This window comes from Anabrus simplex, chromosome 2 (genome assembly GCF_040414725.1).
Source record: "Anabrus simplex isolate iqAnaSimp1 chromosome 2, ASM4041472v1, whole genome shotgun sequence".
NCBI classification, from domain to species: Eukaryota; Metazoa; Arthropoda; class Insecta; order Orthoptera; family Tettigoniidae; genus Anabrus; species Anabrus simplex.
The window spans coordinates 1,121,131,063-1,121,139,562 of NC_090266.1; the positions used below are offsets into that span (position 1 = coordinate 1,121,131,063).

General features: G+C 41.3%; 1 protein-coding gene across 2 annotated transcripts in view; it reads right to left on the minus strand.

Annotated features, from left to right (window-relative positions):
- The window catches only part of LOC136864736 (protein halfway), a 261,173-nt gene extending 253,037 nt beyond the window's left edge, over positions 1–8,136 (minus strand). For both annotated transcript variants that reach the window (XM_067142079.2, XM_067142078.2), the window contains exon 1: positions 8,001–8,136. The gene's annotated coding sequence lies outside the window, so the exon portion shown is untranslated. The remainder of the gene's footprint in view (positions 1–8,000) is intronic.
- Positions 8,137–8,500: the final 364 nt, after the last annotated feature.

Below are 8,500 nucleotides of genomic sequence, written 5' to 3' on the forward strand. Positions count from 1 at the left end.
GCCATCTTTAGTCATTTTACTACTCAAATAACAATATTCGTCTTAGACCTTAGTCAGGCATATAATCAGATCACTCTAGCCGAAGAATCCAAACACCTTACAGCTTTTGCCACGGATTGGAACTTGTATGAGTACAACCGCGTGCCTTTCGGGCTCCCCATGGGAGCAGCTGTGCTTACGAGACTGCTAGACAGGGTCTTCTCCACACATCAAAGTCGAGTATTTATACCATTATCTTGATGATGTCGTCGTATTTTCTGAGACCTTTGAAGAACATCTAGAAAATCTGAAAGAGGTCCTGAGTCGCCTTCGTAAGGCTGGGTTAACGGTGAAGTTGTCCAAAGTTGCTTTCGCTAAGCTTTCCATGTCATTTCTAGGGCATATTGTGTCGCCCGATGGTGTCGCAGTAGATCATTCTAGAACACAGGTCATCCGTGATTTCCAACCTCCCAAGGACATCAAAGGAATTGCCAGATTCATTGGCATGGTGAATTTCCTCAGGAAATTTATTCCTAACTTCACTAATAGAGCGGCGCCCTTGAACTTGCTCCGTAGGAAAGGCGTCAAATTTGAGTGGAGACCTTCTCAACAAGCCACTTTCGAAGACCTCAAATTAGCGCTTTGTAATGCCCCTGTCCTGCCTATGCCTGATTTCTCGAAGAAATTCATCGTCCAAACCGACGCGTCATCAGCGGCGATGGCTGCAGTCCTTCTTCAAGAGACTGAACTCGGAAGGCGACCCATCGCCTATGCATCTAGGACACTATCGGCTCAAGAAGCCAAGTATTCCATTTATGAACATGAAGGTTTGGCAGTCTTATTTGCGCTAGAAAAGTTCCGCCTCTATCTGGAACATGTCAAGTTTGACTTGGAGACAGATAACCAAGCCTTAAGTTGGGTCTTATGTTTTATGTTGCCCATCGGGGCAGGATAAGAAGATGAAAGTTGTGGTTCCAGCTGTCCTTGTACCTATAATCTTCAAATACTACCATGAGACCCCATTAGGGGGGCACTTAGGCATTTTTAAAACCCGAGAAAAGATCAGAGATATGTTCATTTGGAAAGGTATGGACGGTGAAATTTGTGAATTAGTAAAAGCCTGCAAATCTTGTTGGCTTAGTAAACCCACCATGTCCACTAAGCAAGGGCTATTGTCTTCTCATCAAGCGTCGCGCCCCATGGAACGCCTCTATATTGACTACGTAGGACCCTTCCCCCAATCAAAGGGGAATGCCAACAAATTCATCCTTGTGTGTGTAGATGGTTTCACAAGATTTCCCTGGCTATTTCCGACTAAGCTGGCTACCACTCAGTCCACCATTTCTTCTTTAAATTCCATCTTTGCTTCTTTTGGTCCGTGTCAATATATTGTTTCTGACAATGCTAAAGCCTTTACCTCCAATCTCTTCTGTAAATTCTGTTTTGATTTATCCATCTCACATGTAACAACCTCAGCGTACTATCCTCAACCATCTCTGGCTGAACGGGTCAACCGTAATCTGAGATTGGCTCTTATTGCCTATCATCATGACGATCACTCCAGGTGGGACATGTCCCTGCGTTGGTTAGCCTTCGCTTTGAATTTGGCGGTTCATGAATCTCATAAATTCACTCCAGCGTCATTGATGTTTAAGTTTGTTCCCAACACGCCGCTCTCTAACCTTTGGTCTCTTAGTGATATTCCACCTGAGACAATAGATCCAGATAATATTAGAGATCTATGGAAGAAGACTAAGGCCAATCTTAAAATTTCTCATGAAAAGGTTAGGGAAAGATATGATCGTGGACGGAGGCCCACCAATTTAAAGGTAGAAGACCAATTTATGGTCAAAAAATTTGTTCCCGCGGGCACGATTGCTCCCAGATTTCATGGGCCGTGCACCGTTTTGGATTTCTTAACTCCGGTAACATGAGCAATCCAGCCACCGAGAGGATCTTTAGGGTCCATATTTCACAGATTAAGCCTGTGTAAAACCCTTGTTAACTTAATCATTAACATTTTGCTGGAACTCTGAAGGTTATATTTTTCGCTAAATCTTAGGCCTTCTGCCCTTTGTTTTCTCATCTACCTTGTATAAGTATGTAAGACCTTCTCCTATGGTTACTCTGCTGTCCCTTCCTTGCGGCCATTACCAAGCTTTTTGCTTTAAAAAAAAATTTCCACGCCGCTGGCCCCTCAGCCTCACCAACAAGATCGTACCCTAATGCACAAGTTACCAACAACAATTTTCTGCCCCCGAGATCTTACTGTTTCAGTACCCCGCAGCCGTTCGTCGCCTTACCGCCACTGTGGTGGGGTAAGGGCCCACTCCACTCCTGTGATGTCTTTCTGTGTATGGCCCGCCGGAGGCTATCTCCCGGCACAGGCTGAAATGCGGCGCACCGACCGCAAGCTTATCTGGGGACTGTAAACAAACTTCGCATCTGCGGCGTCCTTCAACACGACTACCCCTCTCATAGTGCGGGAGAGAGGTATCTCAGGGTACTTGAGGGGTCCGGAGGACCTCGACTGGACATCGGCAGCGGCGGCTGGTCTTGCTGTCAAAATTTTCATTGTGTGGTTGTCATTCTACGGCAACAAAGACACTCTCAAGTCGGACTTCAACTAACTCCTAACTATCTATTTCAAAACAAAGGAGACTTAAAAAATGTTTTGATGCTTTAAATGGTTTTTCAAAATTCCTGTACAAGACTTTGAAAATTCTTAATGCCTCATTCTCCCACAAATCTAATTGCAAGGAAGCAGAAATTTTCTTCAAGTGATGATTAATTTTGGTTAAACAAAAAAACTTGGAATTTTGTTTTGGAAAATAATTTGTCAACTTCTTCTGTGTCACCCCAGGGAAGGACATTTGGGAGGGGGGGGTCTGTACCGGTTGGTACACCTCTACGCCGCACTTTTGAACTTTCCGCCTTAAAGTACTCCCCTACAGAAGAACATCTTAACTTTAAAAACTGAATTATCTCAACAGTTTCTCAGAAGATGTCGCTGTGTTAATTTCGAACTGCTTTTGTTTACTAATTATCAAGAAGTGTGGAAATTCTCTCACAGCTGTCTCTACAAAAAAAACTATGATCATGCACCCTGGTGCGAAGTGAAGGAACTTTATTTGAAGAAATTTTGTATTCATAAGTTTGTTCTTTACTAAATTTCGTTCTTTCATTTGTGGGTTGGCAATATAAATCTTTTCTTTCTGCCAGTTTTGAAGTTAGCCAATCAATAATTTCTGTCATTAATTTTCAGCCAATTGTGTCTTTCTTCTCCAATTTTGATGGGTAACTGTAAGCTACCCAATAAACGACTGTGGGTGTGTCTTAATTATTCATGAAAGCTCTCGAATCTTCCCCGAGAGTATAAAAACTGCTGATTTTCCTGGCTCTCGGCCACTTCAACAACATCTAGCTTAGTGTATGGAAGTATAGCAGGGGGCGGGTAGCGCCTCTCCTTCAGGCAGCAGCTCTTCAACAAAGGTAATGGCGTTTAACATCTTTATTTCTTGCTAGCTCAGAAGTTTAACCCTCGGGGAAGGTCCGAAACCTTTTCAATGTAACCTACCTGTCTAAAAATGTAACTTAGTGCCGGCTTATGTAAAATTTTCTTATTACTTTAACTGTAAATCAGGGATAGAGAGTGCTTTACCCTCTCGAGCTCCCCTTCATTTTTGATTTGATGACGATGATGATGCTTGTTGTTTAAAGGGGCCTAACATCGAAGGTCATCGGCCCATTTTTTATTTGATTTGAGGTGACTACGTTTTCATAACCGATTTTCTTCTCTTCTTAATGTGTTAAAATTTTTTCTTATACGAGTCACCTCCCTACTTTGGGAATAGCCCCTGTGTCATCGGCTGAGTGCCCCTTAGGTTTTATAAAGTTTCATGTAGGAGTGCAAGCAACGCTTCCATTCATCTTGGTATTTTGGGCCATTTAATTATTCTGTTCTTTTCTTTTAAGGCCCTGTAGGCTGGGTACGAGATATCCCTGTTTAATTCTTGTAAGTTGAGCCTTGATGGCAAGTGATTGTAAAGTATAGTATTGCCTTTAATAGGCTTGAAAGATTGAGAGCGGGTCAGCTCTTTCCGGTGTTTTGAAAGGTGCCTCTAGGAGGTTTGACATTACTAGGTGGGAGCAAGTGCTCCATGTAATTAGAGGTTTTCTGCCCTTTGGTAATTTGTGGTTGTGAGCTGAGAGCTCAGGAATTATAAAACTTGGGGTTCGTAGCCCAGATCTTGTAATGATCCCCTAAAACTTGTGCTTTCGTGCTCTGGTTTATAAATTATACCTTGTACCTGATTTTGGCTTGTTGTTGATTTGTTACTTGTTGAATTTTGAAAGTCTATATGAAAATTGGTAAGTTCTGAAAATATAACCTTTATTGAAATTTTAATTCATCTTTCAGCTTTGTACTTAGACCCATTCCAGCCCGCACCTTCTTTCACCTCTGCCTTCCACGGATAACTCCGTAACAGTCTACTGCCTGTAATACTTCATTTTCTAATCTAATATTACCTGCATCACCTGACTTTGTTCGATTGCACTCCATTACTTTTGTTTAGGACTCCATCCATACCATTCAGTAATTTCTCCAGATCTTCTGAAGTCTCAGGTAAAATATCATCAGCAAATCTCAGGGTTTTGATTCCTCTCCTTGGATTGTGATTCCCTCCCCAAATTCTTCTTCGATTTCCTTTACTGCCTGTTTTCTATAAACACTGAAAAGAAGGGGAACAAGCTGCAACCTTGCTTCACCCCTTTCTTGATTGCTGCTTCTTTTTCAAGGCCCTCGATTCTTATCACTGCAGACTGATTTTTATACAGAATGTACATAATTCTTCGTTCTCGGTATCTGATCCCGATCACATTCAGGATCTCAAATAACCTGATCCAATCAACATTATCGAATGCTTTTTCTAGATCTACAAACGCCAATAATGTGGGCTTGTCCTTCTTAATTCGATCCTCAGAGATCATACGTAAAAGTCAGGATTGCTTCACAGATAGATACAGAACAAGGACATTGTGCTGTGTTGCTTTTTTTTTTTTTTTTTTTTTTTTTTTTGCTATTGGCTTCACGTCGCACCGACACAGATAAGTCTTATGGTGGCGATGGGATAGGAAAGGCCTAGGAGTTGGAACAAAGCGGCCGTAGCCTTAATAAGGTACAGCACCAGCATTTGCCTGGTGTGAAAATGGGAAACCACAGAAAACCATCTTCAGGGCTGCCGACAGTGTGATTCGAACCCACTACCTCCCAGATGCAAGCTCACGCCGCGCGCCTCTAACCGCACGGCCAACTCGCGCAGTCGTTGTGCTGTTAATATTGTAGTGTGTCATTTATCCATCAATATCTTGCTTGTCAGTTTACAAGAGTTTAGGGAGAGGCACACTTCTGGTTACCAGACACAGCCATACACTACCTCATATTACAAGGAAAGATAGAAGACACGCAAGGAGCTGGTAGACCACCACCGTCACGGCTCCAAAATATCAAAGACTGGACTTGCATCAACAACAATGAACAATTCTTCAAGTTGGTTAAAGAAAGGGGTGCTTCCTCGAGGGTGATCGTCAACTCTGGGGGACCGGATGTGGAACTTGAAGAAGAAGACTGGTAATATCACAAGCCAATACTGTCACAGGGGATACCAGAGGCCTGTGGGGCACTTCATGGCTGACCCCCTTTGCTTGCCCTGAGATGAATGGTCTAACCTATCTAGACCAGTGGTCTTGTCACACAAGCTACACTTAAGTTGGCAGCCTTGTGTGGCGTGTTACTACGTGTTTGTTTCCTAGCCTTTATTTTCCACCCCCATTAGTAAAGTTTTACCAAATATTCTTAATTTTTTAACATGAATGTATATCCAAGTAGTATAGCATGACAGTAGAGTCCTCAGCCAAAGGCTGGCTGAAACCTCAGTGCTAGTGCAATGGGGAGTGAGGTAGTTTCCCATTCACATCATTCAGAGCAGATACTGGCTATTTAAGGAATGACATTACTAGCATCGCTCATACCTCAGTCTAATTCATACTGTCAAAGCCAAGGATGAGAATTAAGACAGGTCAATGAAAGTAACAAAATTGTTCAAGCCCATACCAGAAGACATAGTGCACTGTAAACACTAGATCTTGCCAGCAAAGGCATAGAATAGCATAAGAAAATGGAAATTGGTACATCTTACAACAAGCTTATAAGGAGAAAGAAACCATGTAACAGCACATAAGACTTTCCATATCTGGTATGTACTGGTATGTCACTTCAATTTAAATGGCAATGATTATAATATTTTAGTACATTCATATGGCAGTGCAAGTAAAAAACATACACTCGTGTCCTTGTCCCTAGGTGGTGCAGCACTTTTCAGTCATATCCCCAATGGAAACGAGCTACATATACCATTTTAATATCGTACCAGCCCTCCTGCTATTCTTAAATCTCAGGTAGTACCAGAAATTGAACCCAGGCCCCAGAGGACGGCAGCTAAAAGCGCTAAACATTATGCTACGGAGGCACAAGTAAGCCTAATAACCAGTAATATCAGCTTATCAATGCAACTGTTGAAACTGTTATCACAGTTTTAGTACATGGAATTCAAAGGACAACCCTGATATCACCAAGCAGGAAATACTGAATTGCTACCTAGAGCATTGTTCTGCGAAGACAGTATGCCTAGTTGGTATTATATATGCTACTGGAAATTACGGGTTCATTCTTCCCAGATCGGGGAAGGAGGGGGAGGGATTTAGTTCAGAAAGATGGGATCTCCTAGCGACATCCATCAACATTTACAGAAAATAAGTTAACAGGTAGGCTACAGCTTGCCAACATAAGAATAATTTGTCATTTCTTGCCACCTAAGTGCTCATACATGAAATAAAGCTTAGGCCCTACTGTTCTGACCAACTGTAAACTGAATGAAGAATTTTACAAAGAGTGTTGAAGGACTGACCATCTCTAACCCAACATACCATGAATCAGTTCACCATAACTGGGTAAGCACACAATAAGTGTGAAGTCCAGTGTCCTAGTCGAATCCAAAAAGTGGGCTCTGCTGGCCAACTTATTTTTAAACCAAAAATAATTTTATCAAATTTGCTTGTTCTGAGAACTAAAAAACATAGAAATGATGTCAATTGAGGATGAACCTGCACAAGAAAAGATAAAAGAAGATACTTTTGATCCTTACAATTACAAATGAATATGAAAGGTAAATGCTAACAGGCATAGAAAAGAGGAAATTCGGGCATCTTATACTGCCAGGATGACGGACAATTCCATGGTAATTCTAAGTTGATTCTAATTTCTTTCATGGCAGGCCAGTATTCCAATAGGTAAAATTACAATCTTAATGGGAGAAAAGGTTAAACATATTTCAGTTTGCTAACTAAACAGACCTAACTTCTTTTTTCTTTTTTGGCAACATTTGAGAAGAATACTGTAGGTGCAAAATTCAGATTCGAATATCAAGATACGGCACATTCGAACGCAACAGTTGGTAATGCGTGGCTGTGGCTAGTAACCAGAAGTGTGCCTCTCCCTAACCTCTTGTAAACTGACAAGCAAGATATTGATGGATAAATAACACAATACAATATGAACAGCACAACGTCCTTGGATCTTGGTTTGTTCTTTTTTTTTCTTTTTCCAGCTAGATGTCGGTCGTTTTCCAGCAAATACACTCGCGCTTTACAAGCACAACTGTATCAGCAATATATATGGTTCGTTGAAGAAAATCGGAATAGAATAAAACTACAATTAATTGCAAACATTTCTTATGACTAGGAAGAGGTTGCTAACATTGCAAAAGTATTCGTCATTGGCATATTTTGGGAGACATTCCCCAACATCCTTCCATAACATATACGTAGAAAATTCAGCTCAGATCCAATCATGTGCTAGTAATCTACGAAGAAAGTAGAGTGCAGATATAATCTTCCTTCCTTTTTTCCTAAATAGTGCCCAAAGATACTTCAATCACGTAGGAGCGTCAGTTAAATCTTACCTTAGAAATCTGATTTCATGTCCAAATAATATCCATACAGAAGCACTTACACCACAACAATATTTATGTCATAATTTCCATAAATGTCACGTAAATAATTGAATCATTTAAATGAAAAACTCATACAACATCACTCGGCCTTGTGTTTCAATACACAATGTTTGGCGCGCCTGCGCATTGTCAAGGTCGAGGTTCACGCAGCGACCAGTGGCCGACGGCCGTCTGCCGGAAATTAAATACCATATCAGCCAGGGAATTAAAAAGTACGCAAGAGTCATTGACCATATGTCATCCCAGAACAGACAATCATTAAGCAGAAATCATCTTATAAAAATCTATTAGCATTCTGTACCACAAAATATTGCTGACTACGCAATTATTCTGGAAAAACATGCGGCGATAGGCTATTCGCGTAGAATTCGCACGTGTCCAATGCTAATTGCCAATGGAGATACTGACCTGTTAAGAGTAAAAATATTGGCGAAAGGTTAGTGCCCTTT